This window comes from Carassius gibelio, chromosome A19 (assembly GCF_023724105.1).
Source record: "Carassius gibelio isolate Cgi1373 ecotype wild population from Czech Republic chromosome A19, carGib1.2-hapl.c, whole genome shotgun sequence".
In the NCBI taxonomy this organism is placed as follows: domain Eukaryota; kingdom Metazoa; phylum Chordata; class Actinopteri; order Cypriniformes; family Cyprinidae; genus Carassius; species Carassius gibelio.
In genome coordinates this window covers 2,313,788-2,332,500 of record NC_068389.1, presented here as the reverse complement: position 1 = coordinate 2,332,500, position 18,713 = coordinate 2,313,788, and the positions used below count along the sequence as shown (strand labels likewise).

General features: G+C 37.9%; 4 non-coding genes and 11 pseudogenes across 4 annotated transcripts; all 15 read right to left on the bottom strand.

The window, feature by feature from the left end:
• Positions 1–3,782: 3,782 nt before the first annotated feature.
• On the bottom strand, positions 3,783–3,901 carry LOC127936492 (5S ribosomal RNA). The gene has a single exon (XR_008148288.1). It is a non-coding gene; the product is annotated as a 5S ribosomal RNA (ribosomal RNA).
• Positions 3,902–4,829: 928 nt separating this feature from the next.
• On the bottom strand, positions 4,830–4,948 carry LOC127936330 (uncharacterized; annotated as a pseudogene).
• Positions 4,949–6,153: 1,205 nt separating this feature from the next.
• Positions 6,154–6,272, bottom strand: LOC127937499 (uncharacterized; annotated as a pseudogene).
• Positions 6,273–7,059: 787 nt separating this feature from the next.
• On the bottom strand, positions 7,060–7,178 carry LOC127937589 (uncharacterized; annotated as a pseudogene).
• Positions 7,179–8,535: 1,357 nt separating this feature from the next.
• Positions 8,536–8,654, bottom strand: LOC127937738 (5S ribosomal RNA). The gene has a single exon (XR_008148519.1). It is a non-coding gene; the product is annotated as a 5S ribosomal RNA (ribosomal RNA).
• Positions 8,655–9,152: 498 nt separating this feature from the next.
• LOC127936857 (uncharacterized) lies at positions 9,153–9,271 on the bottom strand (annotated as a pseudogene).
• Positions 9,272–10,056: 785 nt separating this feature from the next.
• LOC127937090 (uncharacterized) lies at positions 10,057–10,175 on the bottom strand (annotated as a pseudogene).
• Positions 10,176–11,103: 928 nt separating this feature from the next.
• On the bottom strand, positions 11,104–11,222 carry LOC127937498 (uncharacterized; annotated as a pseudogene).
• Positions 11,223–12,012: 790 nt separating this feature from the next.
• On the bottom strand, positions 12,013–12,131 carry LOC127937587 (uncharacterized; annotated as a pseudogene).
• Positions 12,132–13,489: 1,358 nt separating this feature from the next.
• LOC127937737 (5S ribosomal RNA) lies at positions 13,490–13,608 on the bottom strand. Its single transcript, XR_008148518.1, has one exon. It is a non-coding gene; the product is annotated as a 5S ribosomal RNA (ribosomal RNA).
• Positions 13,609–14,106: 498 nt separating this feature from the next.
• LOC127936856 (uncharacterized) lies at positions 14,107–14,225 on the bottom strand (annotated as a pseudogene).
• Positions 14,226–15,431: 1,206 nt separating this feature from the next.
• LOC127936585 (uncharacterized) lies at positions 15,432–15,550 on the bottom strand (annotated as a pseudogene).
• A 774-nt stretch (positions 15,551–16,324) lies between these two features.
• On the bottom strand, positions 16,325–16,443 carry LOC127936133 (uncharacterized; annotated as a pseudogene).
• A 918-nt stretch (positions 16,444–17,361) lies between these two features.
• Positions 17,362–17,480, bottom strand: LOC127937170 (uncharacterized; annotated as a pseudogene).
• Positions 17,481–18,272: 792 nt separating this feature from the next.
• On the bottom strand, positions 18,273–18,391 carry LOC127937736 (5S ribosomal RNA). Its single transcript, XR_008148517.1, has one exon. It is a non-coding gene; the product is annotated as a 5S ribosomal RNA (ribosomal RNA).
• Between the last annotated feature and the right edge of the window lie 322 nt (positions 18,392–18,713).

The following is an 18,713-nucleotide window of genomic DNA, read 5'->3' as shown; positions in this document are numbered from 1 at the left end:
ATAGGTCTAAAATTTTTAAGATCTTTTGGATTACCGCTTTTTTTGTAAATCATTTTTACCATGCCGATCTTCATTTTTTCACTCAACACCCCCTTCTTGAAAATTTCTTCAAAAACTTCTTTTAAAATTGGCACTAACATTTCTCTAAAAGTTTTATAAAATTCATTAGTCAAACCATCCACACCAGGGCTCTTTCCAGGTTTTAACTGTTGAATTGCAATATCTATTTCTTCTTCCTTAATTTCTTCATCACACAAAATCCTGTCCTCACCTGTTAACTTAGATTTAATTTGTTTAATCAAAAACTCCTCATCATTTTTTCCTATACCTTGTCCCTTAAACATGTCCATGTAATATTGCTTTACTGTTTTCAAAATTTCTTTAGTTTCTGTTTCTATTTCCCCTTTTTTATTTAAGACTTCTTTCAATAGATCAGCCTTCTGCCTATTTTGTTCTAAATTAAAGAAAAATTTTGTGCATCTTTCTCCCTCTACTGCATATTTTGCTTTACTTCTTATAATTGCACCCTTACATTTTTCCTCTTCTAATATCTTTAATTTATCTTGTAGCATTATTATTTTTTCAATTTCCTCTTTTCCATTGCTTTCTGACACTTTACTTAACTCATTATTCAGGAGTTTGGTTAATTCGGTTTCCTTCTGTCTTTCTAATTTTCTGACATTTTTGCTGTATTCTATTGAAAATGTCTTTATTTCCCACTTAACACTATCCCACCATACTCTTTTCTCTTCCCTATACATTCTATTAATTTTGCTTTCTTCCACAATCCCTTTAATACTTTCCTGATATGCATTACTCTTTAAAATCTTTGCATTTAAAACCCACACTCCCCCTCCCCTTTTCACACTTGAAGAATCTAATGTTAAAAATAAGAGAGAATGATCACTAAGACCAACTCGTTTATAATAAACATTAGTAATATTCCCTTGCATTTCCTCTGTACATAAAATATAATCAATCCTACTTTGTTTCAGTTCTTTTAAAACAAATTGTCTTCTTGAAAATTGTCTACTCGTTCTATTTCTTTCTCTCCACACATCAATCAATTTAAAATCCCCCATCAGTTTGTTCAACTCCTCCCTTCCCTTATCAGTCTTAAAAACCATATTACTTGCTAAGTCTAATTCTGTAAAAACAGTATTAAAATCCCCCATTAAAATCACCCTTTCATTAATTCTTACATTTGCAGATATTGTTTTAAAAAATTCCACCTTTTGCTTTTCTTCATTTGGAGCATGTATGTTACATATTGTACATCTCTCATTTCCTTTTTCTATTTCAACAGCTAAACATTTCCCTGCTCCATCATTAAACACCACACTTTCTTTTTCACACACCTCTCTTCTTATTAAAATAGCAACCCCTTTCCCAGTTTTCTCTGTACCATTATTACAATGTATATTCCCATCCCATACATTTTCAAACCTTTTAACACAATAATTTTTCCAATTCGTTTCTTGTAATACAAATACATCCACCCCTCTACATAATTCCCTCATATTTTCAAATTTCTCCACATCCATTAAACCTCGTGCATTAAATGAAACAACTCTTAAAAACATAAAAACAATATAAAATAAATAATTAAAACATTTCATTTTTTTTTCAGTCATGCTCCATATCTCTCAGTACATCAAATCTGTTCTCACAACCCTCCTTGTCTTTTAATATTCCTTGCCTTAAAAATCTTTTCTTTGCAATGTCTATATTGGGTGTTACCTTTAAAGTTCTTCTTCTTTGTATTCCTTCTCGTTCTTTCCTACGTTTCTCTTCTCCTTTTCTCTCCATTCTCCTCTCCTGATAACCTTCCTCGTCGTTTTGTTGTTCCCCATGTTCCTCGCTCATATCCATAGTCTTTTGCACAGTCCATTGAGATGTTGTTATTTCTCCATCTAGTTCTTTCTTCTTTTCTCCTGTGTCCCCCTGATGTTCTTTCTCTCCATTGTCCTCTCTCAGTCCACAGTGTTTCTCTTCTCCTTTTATCTCCATTCTCCCCTCCTGATAACCTTCCTCATTGTTTTTTTGTTCCTCCTGTTCTTTGCTTATTTCCATGGTCCTTTGCACCGTCCCTTGTGATATTGTTTTTTCTCCATCATTTTCTTTTTCCTCTCCTCCTGTGTCTGCTTGATGTTCTTCCTCTTCATTTTCCTCTCCCAGTCCACAATCTTCCATCTCCTTGTTTAAAACATTGTCCATCTCGGTTTCCCTCTGCTTTTGCCCACCCACATTAACAACCATATCTGTTTCTTGTTCACTACTATTTTCTCCCTCCCCCATCCAACATTCGCACCTCACCAACACTTTCCTACATTCCGGGCACTTCACTGCATTGCAGCTTCTTGCCAAGTGCCCCTGCTCTTTGCACTGGTAACAAATAAAGTCCGGGCAATCTTTAAATACATGTCCTGGATCCATACACAATCTACAGGTTTTCACCTGCCGATCGTGTATAATCTGAAAGTACTGTGTGCCCTCAGCAGTCTCAAACTTGCTGCTATATGGTAGAGATACAACTTCCTTTGGGAACCTGACCTTTACATATCTCGTACCATCTGCTATTTCAGTACCCGGATATGTTCTTCTCTTAATGTTGGTTGAGGGAGTTACACCCCATGCCTCCAATTTATCTAATATATCCTGGTCATCAACATATGCAGGCAAATGCATAAAAGAAACAACATATTCTCTTACTTGTAGCTTTCTAATCTCACAAAATTGTTGCCTGATTCTTAGTCCATCCTCTAGCTTTTCACACTCCTCCTCATTTGATAATGTGATCTCGAATTCTTTGCCTTGTCTTGGTCTTATCGCCAAAATCTTTCCTCCTCCAATTTTTTCATTCACTTCTTTGATAATATCCTGCACCGATCCATCTCTCACCTCTGCCAGATCCACAATTACAGTTGCTTCCTTTGAATAAATAATCATTTTCTTTGCCTCGTTGTATCCAAGCCGTTGTCCTGTAGTGTTTTCCGTGTCAAAGTCCCTGCGTCTTTCTCCTGCCATTTCATTTCCATGTAATCAGTCCAATTTTGAAAAAATAACAAAACAAAACCTCCAAAAATAAAAATCCTCCCCAGACAGCCTAGGCTGCTGGGAAGTGTTTGAACTTAAAAACAAAACAAAACAGAAAAACAGAAAAAAAGCTAACTTTAAACAAAAAATGGGTTTACAAACAACAATGGTGAGCCTACTCTCACCCACTACTGCCACCTCACTTCCTGCTAGCACTCTAGCGTTGCCAGGTTGGTATGGCCGTAAGCGAAGACTGCTGCAAAGAGAATGCTATTTAAAGATCAGCCAATCTACTCGCCAGTACATTATATAAGTAGGAAAGAAAACCCAAAAGCTTAAAGCACCTAGTATTCCTAGGCGGTCTCTCATCCAAGTACTAACCAGACCGAAACCTGCTAAAATTTAGAGATCGGGCATTGACTCTATTTTTTGCCAAATTTATTATATACTAAGTGAAAAAATTCCAAAAGCGTTAAGCACCTGGTATTCCTAGGCGGTCTTTCAACCAAGTACTAACCAGACCTAAACCTGCTAAGATTCATAGATCGGGCATTGACTCTTTTTTTTTTTTTTGCAAGATTATTATATAATTCGTGAAAAATATCCAAAAATTTAAAGCACCTGGTATTCCCAGGCAGTCTCCCATCCATGTACTAACCTGGCCCAAACCTGCTTATATTCAGAGATCGGGCATTGACTCTATTTTTTGGCAAAATTATTATATACTAAGTGAAAAATTTCCAAAAAGCTTACAGTACCTGGTATTCCCAGGCGGTCTCCCATCCAAGTACTAACCAGGCCCAAACCTGCTTAACTTCCGAGATCAGACGAGATCGGGCATAGCCAGGCTGGTATGGCCGTAAGCGAAGACTGCTGCAAAGAGAAGGCTATTTAAAGATCAGCCAATCTACTCGCCAGTACATTATATAAGTAGGAAAGAAAACCCAAAAGCTTAAAGCACCTGGTATTCCTTGGCGGTCTCTCATCCAAGTACTAAATAGACCTAAACCTGCTAAAATTCAGAGATCGGGCATTGACTCTTTTTTTTTTTTTTTGCAAGATTATTATATAATTTGTGAAAAATATCCAAAAATTTAAAGCACCTGGTATTCCCAGGCAGTCTCCCATCCATGTACTAACCTGGCCCAAACCTGCTTATATTCAGAGATCGGGCATTGACTCTATTTTTGGCCAAATTTATTATATACTAAGTGAAAAAATGCCAAAAGCTTAAAGCACCTGGTATTCCTTGGCGGTCTCTCATTCAAGTACTAACCAGACCTTAACCTGCTAAGATTCAGAGATCAGGCATTGACTCTTTTTTTTTTTTTTTGCAAGATTATTATATAATTCGTGAAAAATATCCAAAAATTTAAAGCACCTGGTATTCCCAGGCAGTCTCCCATCCATGTACTAACCTGGCCCAAACCTGCTTATATTCAGAGATCGGGCATTGACTCTATATTTTGCCAAATTTATTATATACTAAGTGAAAAAATTCCAAAAGCTTAAAGCACCTGGTATTCCTTGGTGGTCTCTCATCCAAGTACTAACCAGACCTAAACCTGCTAAGATTCAGAGATCGGGCATTGACTCTTTTTTTTTTTTTTTTTTTTTTTTGCAAGATTATTATATAATTCGTGAAAAATATCCAAAAATTTAAAGCACCTGATATTCCCAGGCAGTCTCCCATCCATGTACTAACCTGGCGCAAACCTGCTTATATTCAGAGATCGGGCATTGACTCTATTTTTTGGCAAAATTATTATATACTAAGTGAAAAATTTCAAAATAACTTAGAGTACCTGGCATTCCCAGGCGGTCTCCCATCCAGGCACTAACCAGGCCCAAACCTGCTTAGCTTCCGAGATCAGACAAGATCGGGCATAGCCAGGCTGGTATGGCCATAAGCGAAGACTGCTGCAAAGAGAAGGCTATTTAAAGATCAGCCAATCTACTCGCCAGTACATTATAAAAGTAGGAAAGAAACCCCAAAAGCTTAAAGCACCTGGTATTCCTAGGCGGTCTCTCATCCAAGTACTAACCTGGCCCAAACCTGCTTATATTCAGAGATCGGGCATTGACTCTATTTTTTGCCAAATTTATTATATACTAAGTGAAAAAATTCCAAAAGCTTAAAGCACCTGGTATTCCTTGGCGGTCTATCATTCAAGTACTAACCAGACCTTAACCTGCTAAGATTCAGAGATCGGGCATTGACTCTATTTTTTTTTTTTTTGCAAGATTATTATATAATTTGTGAAAAATATCCAAAAATTTAAAGCACCTGGTATTCCCAGGCAGTCTCCCATCCATGTACTAACCTGGCCCAAACCTGCTTATATTCAGAGATCGGGCATTGACTCTATTTTTTGCCAAATTTATTATATACTAAGTGAAAAAATTCCAAAAGCTTAAAGCACCTGGTATTCCTTGGCGGTCTCTCATCCAAGTACTAACCAGACCTAAACCTGCTAAGATTCAGAGATCGGGCATTGACTCTTTTTTTTTTTTTTTTTTTTGCAAGATTATTATATAATTCGTGAAAAAATATCCAAAAATTTAAAGCACCTGATATTCCCAGGCAGTCTCCCATCCATGTACTAACCTGGCGCAAACCTGCTTATATTCAGAGATCGGGCATTGACTCTATTTTTTGGCAAAATTATTATATACTAAGTGAAAAATTTCAAAATAGCTTAGAGTACCTGGCATTCCCAGGCGGTCTCTCATCCAAGTACTTACCTGGCCCAAACCTGCTTATATTCAGAGATCGGGCATTGACTCTATTTTTTGCCAAATTTATTATATACTAAGTGAAAAAATTCCAAAAGCTTAAAGCACCTGGTATTCCTTGGCGGTCTATCATTCAAGTACTAACCAGACCTTAACCTGCTAAGATTCAGAGATCGGGCATTGACTTCTTCTTTTTTTTTTTTTTTTTGCAAGATTATTATATAATTCGTGAAAAATATACAAAAATTTAAAGCACCTGATATTCCCAGGCAGTCTCCCATACATGTACTAACCTGGCGCAAACCTGCTTATATTCAGAGATGGGGCATTGACTCTATTTTTTGGCAAAATTATTATATACTAAGTGAAAAATTTCAAAATAGCTTAGAGTACCTGGCATTCTCAGTCGGTCTCCCATCCAGGCACTAACCAGGCCCAAACCTGCTTAGCTTCCAAGATCAGACAAGATCGGGCATAGCCAGGCTGGTATGGCCATAAGCGAAGACTGCTGCAAAGAGAAGGCTATTTAAAGATCAGCCAATCTACTCGCCAGTACATTATAAAAGTAGGAAAGAAACCCCAAAAGCTTAAAGCACCTGGTATTCCTAGGCGGTCTCTCATCCAAGTACTAACCTGGCCCAAACCTGCTTATATTCAGAGATCGGGCATTGACTCTATTTTTTGCCAAATTTATTATATACTAAGTGAAAAAATTCCAAAAGCTTAAAGCACCTGGTATTCCTTGGCGGTCTATCATTCAAGTACTAACCAGACCTTAACCTGCTAAGATTCAGAGATCGGGCATTGACTCTATTTTTTTTTTTTTTTTTGCAAGATTATTATATAATTTGTGAAAAATATCCAAAAATTTAAAGCACCTGGTATTCCCAGGCAGTCTCCCATCCATGTACTAACCTGGCCCAAACCTGCTTATATTCAGAGATCGGGCATTGACTCAATTTTTTGCCAAATTTATTATATACTAAGTGAAAAAATTCCAAAAGCTTAAAGCACCTGGTATTCCTTGGTGGTCTCTCATCCAAGTACTAACCAGACCTAAACCTGCTAAGATTCAGAGATCGGGCATTGACTCTTTTTTTTTTTTTTTTTTTTTGCAAGATTATTATATAATTCGTGAAAAATATCCAAAAATTTAAAGCACCTGATATTCCCAGGCAGTCTCCCATCCATGTACTAACCTGGCGCAAACCTGCTTATATTCAGAGATCGGGCATTGACTCTATTTTTTGGCAAAATTATTATATACTAAGTGAAAAATTTCAAAATAGCTTAGAGTACCTGGCAATCTCAGTCGGTCTCCCATCCAGGCACTAACCAGGCCCAAACCTGCTTAGCTTCCGAGATCAGACAAGATCGGGCATAGCCAGGCTGGTATGGCCATAAGCGAAGACTGCTGCAAAGAGAAGGCTATTTAAAGATCAGCCAATCTACTCGCCAGTACATTATAAAAGTAGGAAAGAAACCCCAAAAGCTTAAAGCACCTGGTATTCCTAGGCGGTCTCTCATCCAAGTACTAACCTGGCCCAAACCTGCTTATATTCAGAGATCGGGCATTGACTCTATTTTTTGCCAAATTTATTATATACTAAGTGAAAAAATTCCAAAAGCTTAAAGCACCTGGTATTCCTTGGCGGTCTATCATTCAAGTACTAACCAGACCTTAACCTGCTAAGATTCAGAGATCGGGCATTGACTTCTTCTTTTTTTTTTTTTTTTGCAAGATTATTATATAATTCGTGAAAAATATCCAAAAATTTAAAGCACCTGGTATTCCCAGGCAGTCTCCCATCCATGTACTAACCTGGCCCAAACCTGCTTATATTCAGAGATCGGGCATTGACTCTATTTTTTGCCAAATTTATTATATACTAAGTGAAAAAATTCCAAAAGCTTAAAGCACCTGGTATTCCTTGGCGGTCTCTCATCCAAGTACTAACTAGACCTAAACCTGCTAAAATTCAGAGATCGGGCATTGACTCTTTTTTTTTTTTTTGCAAGATTATTATATAATTCGTGAAAAATATCCAAAAATTTAAAGCACCTGGTATTCCCAGGCAGTCTCCCATCCATGTACTAACCTGGCCCAAACCTGCTTATATTCAGAGATCGGGCATTGACTCTATATTTTGCCAAATTTATTATATACTAAGTGAAAAAATTCCAAAAGCTTAAAGCACCTGGTATTCTTTGGCGGTCTCTCATCCAAGTACTAACCAGACCTAAACCTGCTAAGATTCAGAGATCGGGCATTGACTCTCTTTTTTTTTTTTTTTTTTTTTGCAAGATTATTATATAATTCGTGAAAAAATATCCAAAAATTTAAAGCACCTGATATTCCCAGGCAGTCTCCCATCCATGTACTAACCTGGCCCAAACCTGCTTATATTCAGAGATCGGGAATTGACTCTATTTTTTGCCAAATTTATTATATACTAAGTGAAAAAATTCCAAAAGCTTAAAGCACCTGGTATTCCTTGGCGGTCTCTCATCCAAGTACTAACCAGACCTAAACCTACTAAGATTCAGAGATCGGGCATTGACTCTTTTTTTTTCTTTTTTTTTTTTTTTGCAAGATTATTATATAATTCGTGAAAAATATCCAAAAATTTAAAGCACCTGATATTCCCAGGCAGTCTCCCATCCATGTACTAACCTGGCGCAAACCTGCTTATATTCAGAGATCGGGCATTGACTCTATTTTTTTGGCAAAATTATTATATACTAAGTGAAAAATTTCAAAAAAGCTTACAGTACCTGGTATTCCCAGGCGGTCTCCCATCCAGGCACTAACCAGGCCCAAACCTGCTTAGCTTCCGAGATCAGACAAGATCGGGCATAGCCAGGCTGGTATGGCCATAAGCGAAGACTGCTGCAAAGAGAAGGCTATTTAAAGATCAGCCAATCTACTCGCCAGTACATTATAAAAGTAGGAAAGAAACCCCAAAAGCTTAAAGCACCTGGTATTCCTAGGCGGTCTCTCATCCAATTACTAACCTGGCCCAAACCTGCTTATATTCAGAGATCGGGCATTGACTCTATTTTTTGCCAAATTTATTATATACTAAGTGAAAAAATTCCAAAAGCTTAAAGCACCTGGTATTCCTTGGCGGTCTCTCATCCAAGTACTAACCAGATCTAAACCTGCTAAGATTCAGAGATCGGGCATTGACTCTTTTTTATTTTGTTGCAAGATTATTATATAATTCATGAAAAATATCCAAACATTTAAAGCACCTGGTATTCCCCGGCAGTCTCCCATCCATGTACTAACCTGGCGCAAACCTGCTTATATTCAGAGATCGGGCATTGACTCTATTTTTTGGCAAAATTATTATATACTAAGTGAAAAATTTCAAAAAAGCTTAGAGTACCTGGTATTCCCAGGCGGTCTCCCATCCAGGCACTAACCAGGCCCGAACCTGCTTAGCTTACGAGATCAGACAAGATCGGGCATAGCCAGGCTGGTATGGCCATAAGCGAAGACTGCTGCAAAGAGAAGGCTATTTAAAGATCAGCCAATCTACTCGCCAGTACATTATAAAAGTAGGAAAGAAACCCCAAAAGCTTAAAGCACCTGGTATTCCTAGGCGGTCTCTCATCCAAGTACTAACTTGGCCCAAACCTGCTTATATTCAGAGATCGGGCATTGACTCTATTTTTTGCCAAATTTATTATATACTAAGTGAAAAAATTCCAAAAGCTTAAAGCACCTGGTATTCCTTGGCGGTCTATCATTCAAGTACTAACCAGACCTTAACCTGCTAAGATTCAGAGATCGGGCATTGACTCTATTTTTTTTTTTTTTTTGCAAGATTATTATATAATTTGTGAAAAATATCCAAAAATTTAAAGCACCTGGTATTCCCAGGCAGTCTCCCATCCATGTACTAACCTGGCCCAAACCTGCTTATATTCAGAGATCGGGCATTGACTCTATTTTTTGCCAAATTTATTATATACTAAGTGAAAAAATTCCAAAAGCTTAAAGCACCTGGTATTCCTTGGCGGTCTCTCATCCAAGTACTAACCAGACCTAAACCTGCTAAGATTCAGAGATCGGGCATTGACTCTTTTTTTTTTTTTTTTTTTTGCAAGATTATTATATAATTCGTGAAAAATATCCAAAAATTTAAAGCACCTGATATTCCCAGGCAGTCTCCCATCCATGTACTAACCTGGCGCAAACCTGCTTATATTCAGAGATCGGGCATTGACTCTATTTTTTGGCAAAATTATTATATACTAAGTGAAAAATTTCAAAATAGCTTAGAGTACCTGGCATTCTCAGTCGGTCTCCCATCCAGGCACTAACCAGGCCCAAACCTGCTTAGCTTCCGAGATCAGACAAGATCGGGCATAGCCAGGCTGGTATGGCCATAAGCGAAGACTGCTGCAAAGAGAAGGCTATTTAAAGATCAGCCAATCTACTCGCCAGTACATTATAAAAGTAGGAAAGAAACCCCAAAAGCTTAAAGCACCTGGTATTCCTAGGCGGTCTCTCATCCAAGTACTAACCTGGCCCAAACCTGCTTATATTCAGAGATCGGGCATTGACTCTATATTTTGCCAAATTTATTATATACTAAGTGAAAAAATTCCAAAAGCTTAAAGCACCTGGTATTCTTTGGCGGTCTCTCATCCAAGTACTAACCAGACCTAAACCTGCTAAGATTCAGAGATCGGGCATTGACTCTCTTTTTTTTTTTTTTTTTTTTTGCAAGATTATTATATAATTCGTGAAAAAATATCCAAAAATTTAAAGCACCTGATATTCCCAGGCAGTCTCCCATCCATGTACTAACCTGGCGCAAACCTGCTTATATTCAGAGATCGGGCATTGACTCTATTTTTTGGCAAAATTATTATATACTAAGTGAAAAATTTCAAAATAGCTTAGAGTACCTGGCATTCCCAGGCGGTCTCTCATCCAAGTACTTACCTGGCCCAAACCTGCTTATATTCAGAGATCGGGCATTGACTCTATTTTTTGCCAAATTTATTATATACTAAGTGAAAAAATTCCAAAAGCTTAAAGCACCTGGTATTCCTTGGCGGTCTATCATTCAAGTACTAACCAGACCTTAACCTGCTAAGATTCAGAGATCGGGCATTGACTTCTTCTTTTTTTTTTTTTTTTGCAAGATTATTATATAATTCGTGAAAAATATCCAAAAATTTAAAGCACCTGATATTCCCAGGCAGTCTCCCATACATGTACTAACCTGGCGCAAACCTGCTTATATTCAGAGATCGGGCATTGACTCTATTTTTTGGCAAAATTATTATATACTAAGTGAAAAATTTCAAAATAGCTTAGAGTACCTGGCATTCTCAGTCGGTCTCCCATCCAGGCACTAACCAGGCCCAAACCTGCTTAGCTTCCAAGATCAGACAAGATCGGGCATAGCCAGGCTGGTATGGCCATAAGCGAAGACTGCTGCAAAGAGAAGGCTATTTAAAGATCAGCCAATCTACTCGCCAGTACATTATAAAAGTAGGAAAGAAACCCCAAAAGCTTAAAGCACCTGGTATTCCTAGGCGGTCTCTCATCCAAGTACTAACCTGGCCCAAACCTGCTTATATTCAGAGATCGGGCATTGACTCTATTTTTTGCCAAATTTATTATATACTAAGTGAAAAAATTCCAAAAGCTTAAAGCACCTGGTATTCCTTGGCGGTCTATCATTCAAGTACTAACCAGACCTTAACCTGCTAAGATTCAGAGATCGGGCATTGACTCTATTTTTTTTTTTTTTTTTTGCAAGATTATTATATAATTTGTGAAAAATATCCAAAAATTTAAAGCACCTGGTATTCCCAGGCAGTCTCCCATCCATGTACTAACCTGGCCCAAACCTGCTTATATTCAGAGATCGGGCATTGACTCAATTTTTTGCCAAATTTATTATATACTAAGTGAAAAAATTCCAAAAGCTTAAAGCACCTGGTATTCCTTGGTGGTCTCTCATCCAAGTACTAACCAGACCTAAACCTGCTAAGATTCAGAGATCGGGCATTGACTCTTTTTTTTTTTTTTTTTTTTTTTGCAAGATTATTATATAATTCGTGAAAAATATCCAAAAATTTAAAGCACCTGATATTCCCAGGCAGTCTCCCATCCATGTACTAACCTGGCGCAAACCTGCTTATATTCAGAGATCGGGCATTGACTCTATTTTTTGGCAAAATTATTATATACTAAGTGAAAAATTTCAAAATAGCTTAGAGTACCTGGCAATCTCAGTCGGTCTCCCATCCAGGCACTAACCAGGCCCAAACCTGCTTAGCTTCCGAGATCAGACAAGATCGGGCATAGCCAGGCTGGTATGGCCATAAGCGAAGACTGCTGCAAAGAGAAGGCTATTTAAAGATCAGCCAATCTACTCGCCAGTACATTATAAAAGTAGGAAAGAAACCCCAAAAGCTTAAAGCACCTGGTATTCCTAGGCGGTCTCTCATCCAAGTACTAACCTGGCCCAAACCTGCTTATATTCAGAGATCGGGCATTGACTCTATTTTTTGCCAAATTTATTATATACTAAGTGAAAAAATTCCAAAAGCTTAAAGCACCTGGTATTCCTTGGCGGTCTATCATTCAAGTACTAACCAGACCTTAACCTGCTAAGATTCAGAGATCGGGCATTGACTTCTTCTTTTTTTTTTTTTTTTGCAAGATTATTATATAATTCGTGAAAAATATCCAAAAATTTAAAGCACCTGGTATTCCCAGGCAGTCTCCCATCCATGTACTAACCTGGCCCAAACCTGCTTATATTCAGAGATCGGGCATTGACTCTATTTTTTGCCAAATTTATTATATACTAAGTGAAAAAATTCCAAAAGCTTAAAGCACCTGGTATTCCTTGGCGGTCTCTCATCCAAGTACTAACTAGACCTAAACCTGCTAAAATTCAGAGATCGGGCATTGACTCTTTTTTTTTTTTTTGCAAGATTATTATATAATTCGTGAAAAATATCCAAAAATTTAAAGCACCTGGTATTCCCAGGCAGTCTCCCATCCATGTACTAACCTGGCCCAAACCTGCTTATATTCAGAGATCGGGCATTGACTCTATATTTTGCCAAATTTATTATATACTAAGTGAAAAAATTCCAAAAGCTTAAAGCACCTGGTATTCTTTGGCGGTCTCTCATCCAAGTACTAACCAGACCTAAACCTGCTAAGATTCAGAGATCGGGCATTGACTCTCTTTTTTTTTTTTTTTTTTTTTTGCAAGATTATTATATAATTCGTGAAAAAATATCCAAAAATTTAAAGCACCTGATATTCCCAGGCAGTCTCCCATCCATGTACTAACCTGGCCCAAACCTGCTTATATTCAGAGATCGGGAATTGACTCTATTTTTTGCCAAATTTATTATATACTAAGTGAAAAAATTCCAAAAGCTTAAAGCACCTGGTATTCCTTGGCGGTCTCTCATCCAAGTACTAACCAGACCTAAACCTACTAAGATTCAGAGATCGGGCATTGACTCTTTTTTTTTCTTTTTTTTTTTTTTTGCAAGATTATTATATAATTCGTGAAAAATATCCAAAAATTTAAAGCACCTGATATTCCCAGGCAGTCTCCCATCCATGTACTAACCTGGCGCAAACCTGCTTATATTCAGAGATCGGGCATTGACTCTATTTTTTTGGCAAAATTATTATATACTAAGTGAAAAATTTCAAAAAAGCTTACAGTACCTGGTATTCCCAGGCGGTCTCCCATCCAGGCACTAACCAGGCCCAAACCTGCTTAGCTTCCGAGATCAGACAAGATCGGGCATAGCCAGGCTGGTATGGCCATAAGCGAAGACTGCTGCAAAGAGAAGGCTATTTAAAGATCAGCCAATCTACTCGCCAGTACATTATAAAAGTAGGAAAGAAACCCCAAAAGCTTAAAGCACCTGGTATTCCTAGGCGGTCTCTCATCCAATTACTAACCTGGCCCAAACCTGCTTATATTCAGAGATCGGGCATTGACTCTATTTTTTGCCAAATTTATTATATACTAAGTGAAAAAATTCCAAAAGCTTAAAGCACCTGGTATTCCTTGGCGGTCTCTCATCCAAGTACTAACCAGATCTAAACCTGCTAAGATTCAGAGATCGGGCATTGACTCTTTTTTATTTTGTTGCAAGATTATTATATAATTCATGAAAAATATCCAAACATTTAAAGCACCTGGTATTCCCCGGCAGTCTCCCATCCATGTACTAACCTGGCGCAAACCTGCTTATATTCAGAGATCGGGCATTGACTCTATTTTTTGGCAAAATTATTATATACTAAGTGAAAAATTTCAAAAAAGCTTAGAGTACCTGGTATTCCCAGGCGGTCTCCCATCCAGGCACTAACCAGGCCCGAACCTGCTTAGCTTACGAGATCAGACAAGATCGGGCATAGCCAGGCTGGTATGGCCATAAGCGAAGACTGCTGCAAAGAGAAGGCTATTTAAAGATCAGCCAATCTACTCGCCAGTACATTATAAAAGTAGGAAAGAAACCCCAAAAGCTTAAAGCACCTGGTATTCCTAGGCGGTCTCTCATCCAAGTACTAACCTGGCCCAAACCTGCTTATATTCAGAGATCGGGCATTGACTCTATTTCTTGGCAAATTTATTATATACTAAGTGAAAAAATTCCAAAAGCTTAAAGCACCTGGTATTCCTTGGCGGTCTCTCATCCAAGTACTAACCAGACCTAAACCTGCTAAGATTCAGAGATCGGGCATTGACTCTTTTTTTTTTTTTTTTTTTTTGCAAGATTATTATATAATTCGTGAAAAATATCCAAAAATTTAAAGCACCTGGTATTCCCAGGCAGTCTCCCATCCATGTACTAACCTGGCCCAAACCTGCTTATATTCAGAGATCGGGCATTGACTCTATTTTTTGCCAAATTTATTATATACTAAGTGAAAAAATTCCAAAAGCTTAAAGCACCTGGTATTCCCAGGCAGTCTCCCATCCATGTACTAACCTGGCCCAAACCTGCTTATATTCAGAGATCGGGCATTGACTCTATTTTTTGCCAAATGTATTATATACTAAGTGAAAAAATTCCAAAAGCTTAAAGCACCTGGTATTCCTTGGCGGTCTCTCATCCAAGTACTAACCAGACCTTAACCTGCTAAGATTCAGAGATCGGGCATTGACTTCTTCTTTTTTTTTTTTTTTTTTTGCAAGATTATTATATAATTCGTGAAAAATATCCAAAAATTTAAAGCACTTGGTATTCCCAGGCAGTCTCCCATCCATGTACTAACCTTGCCCAAACCTGCTTATATTCAGAGATCGGGCATTGACTCTATTTTTTGCCAAATTTATTATATACTAAGTGAAAAAAATTCCAAAAGCTTAAAGCACCTGGTATTCCTTGGCGGTCTCTCATCCAAGTACTAACCAGACCTAAACCTACTAAGATTCAGAGATCGGGCATTGACTCTTTTTTTTTTTTGTGGCAAGATTATTATATAATTCGTGAAAAATATCCAAACATTTAAAGCACCTGGTATTCCCAGGCAGTCTCCCATCCATGTACTAACCTGGCGCAAACCTGCTTATATTCAGAGATCGGGCATTGACTCTATTTTTTGGCAAAATTATTATATACTAAGTGAAAAATTTCAAAAAAGCTTAGAGTACCTGGTATTCCCAGGCGGTCTCCCATCCAGGCACTAACCAGGCCCAAACCTGCTTAGCTTACGAGATCAGACAAGATCGGGCATAGCCAGGCTGGTATGGCCATAAGCGAAGACTGCTGCAAAGAGAAGGCTATTTAAAGATCAGCCAATCTACTCGCCAGTACATTATAAAAGTAGGAAAGAAACCCCAAAAGCTTAAAGCACCTGGTATTCCTAGGCGGTCTCTCATCCAATTACTAACCTGGCCCAAACCTGCTTATATTCAGAGATCGGGCATTGACTCTATTTTTTGCCAAATTTATTATATACTAAGTGAAAAAATTCCAAAAGCTTAAAGCACATGGTATTCCTTGGCGGTCTCTCATCCAAATACTAACCAGATCTAAACCTACTAAGATTCAGAGATCGGGCATTGACTCTTTTTTATTTTGTTGCAAGATTATTATATAATTCGTGAAAAATATCCAAAAATTTAAAGCACCTGGTATTCCCAGGCAGTCTCCCATCCATGTACTAACCTGGCCCAAACCTGCTTATATTCAGAGATCGGGCATTGACTCTATTTTTTGCCAAATTTATTATATACTAAGTGAAAAAAATTCCAAAAGCTTAAAGCACCTGGTATTTCTTGGCGGTCTCTCATCCAAGTACTAACCAGACCTAAACCTACTAAGATTCAGAGATCGGACATTGACTCTTTTTTTTTGTTGCAAGATTATTATATAATTCGTGAAAAATATCCAAACATTTAAAGCACCTGGTATTCCCAGGCAGTCTCCCATCCATGTACTAACCTGGCGCAAACCTGCTTATATTCAGAGATCGGGCATTGACTCTATTTTTTGGCAAAATTATTATATACTAAGTGAAAAATTTCAAAAAAGCTTAGAGCACCTGGTATTCCCAGGCGGTCTCCCATCCAGGCACTAACCAGGCCCAAACCTGCTTAGCTTACGAGATCAGACAAGATCGGGCATAGCCAGGCTGGTATGGCCATAAGCGAAGACTGCTGCAAAGAGAAGGCTATTTAAAGATCAGCCAATCTACTCGCCAGTACATTATAAAAGTAGGAAAGAAACCCCAAAAGCTTAAAGCACCTGGTATTCCTAGGCGGTCTCTCATCCAAGTACTAACCTGGCCCAAACCTGCTTATATTCAGAGATCGGGCATTGACTCTATTTTTTGGCAAATTTATTATATACTAAGTGAAAAAATTCCAAAAGCTTAAAGCACCTGGTATTCCTTGGCGGTCTCTCATCCAAGTACTAACCAGACCTAAACCTGCTAAGATTCAGAGATCGGGCATTGACTCTTTTTTTTTTTTTTTTTTTTACAAGATTATTATATATTTCCTGAAAAATATCCAAAAATTTAAAGCACCTGGTATTCCCAGGCAGTCTCCCATCCATGTACTAACCTGGCCCAAACCTGCTTATATTCAGAGATCGGGCATTGACTCAATTTTTTGCCAAATTTATTATATGCTAAGTGAAAAAATTCCAAAAGCTTAAAGCACCTGGTATTCCCAGGCAGTCTCCCATCCATGTACTAACCTGGCCCAAACCTGCTTATATTCAGAGATCGGGCATTGACTCTATTTTTTGCCAAATTTATTATATACTAAGTGAAAAAATTCCAAAAGCTTAAAGCACCTGATATTCCTTGGCGGTCTCTCATCCAAGTACTAACCAGACCTAAACCTGCTAAGATTCAGAGATCGGGCATTGACTCTTTTTTTTTTTTTTTGCAAGATTATTATATAATTCATGAAAAATATCCAAACATTTAAAGCACCTGGTATTCCCAGGCAGTCTCACATCCATGTACTAACCTGGCGCAAACTTGCTTATATTCAGAGATCGGGCATTGACTCTATTTTTTGGCAAAATTATTATATACTAAGTGAAAAATTTCAAAAAAGCTTACAGTACCTGGTATTCCCAGGCGGTCTCCCATCCAGGCACTAACCAGGACCAAACCTGCTTAGCTTACGAGATCAGACAAGATCGGGCATAGCCAGGCTGGTATGGCCATAAGTGAAGACTGCTGCAAAGAGAAGGCTATTTAAAGATCAGCCAATCTACTCGCCAGTACATTATAAAAGTAGGAAAGAAACCCCAAAAGCTTAAAGCACCTGGTATTTCTAGGCGGTCTCTCATCCAAGTACTAACCTGGCCCAAACCTGCTTATATTCAGAGATCGGGCATTGACTCTATTTTTTGGCAAATTTATTATATACTAAGTGAAAAAATTCCAAAAGCTTAAAGCACCTGTTATTCCTTGGCGGTCTATCATTCAAGTACTAACCAGACCTTAACCTGCTAAGATTCAGAGATCGGGCATTGACTTCTTCTTTTTTTTTTTTTTTTGCAAGATTATTATATAATTCGTGAAAAATATCCAAAAATTTAAAGCACCTGGTATTCCCAGGCAGTCTCCCATCCATGTACTAACCTGGCCCAAACCTGCTTATATTCAGAGATCGGGCATTGACTCTATTTTTTGCCAAATTTATTATATGAAAAGTGAAAAAATTCCAAAAGCTTAAAGCACCTGGTATTCCTTGGCGGTCTCTCATCCAAGTACTAACCAGACCTAAACCTACTAAGATTCAGAGATCGGGCATTGACTCTTTTTTTTTCTTTTTTTTTTTTTTTGCAAGATTATTATATAATTCGTGAAAAATATCCAAAAATTTAAAGCACCTGATATTCCCAGGCAGTCTCCCATCCATGTACTAACCTGGCGCAAACCTGCTTATATTCAGAGATTGGGCATTGACTCTATTTTTTGGCAAAATTATTATATACTAAGTGAAAAATTTCAAAAAAGCTTACAGTACCTGGTATTCCCAGGCGGTCTCCCATCCAGGCACTAACCAGGCCCAAACCTGCTTAGCTTCCGAGATCAGACAAGATCGGGCATAGCCAGGCTGGTATGGCCATAAGCGAAGACTGCTGCAAAGAGAAGGCTATTTAAAGATCAGCCAATCTACTCGCCAGTACATTATAAAAGTAGGAAAGAAACCCCAAAAGCTTAAAGCACCTGGTATTCCTAGGCGGTCTTTCATCCAATTACTAACCTGGCCCAAACCTGCTTATATTCAGAGATCGGGCATTGACTCTATTTTTTGCCAAATTTATTATATACTAAGTGAAAAAATTCCAAAAGCTTAAAGCACCTGGTATTCCTTGGCGGTCTCTCATCCAAATACTAACCAGATCTAAACCTACTAAGATTCAGAGATCGGGCATTGACTCTTTTTTATTTT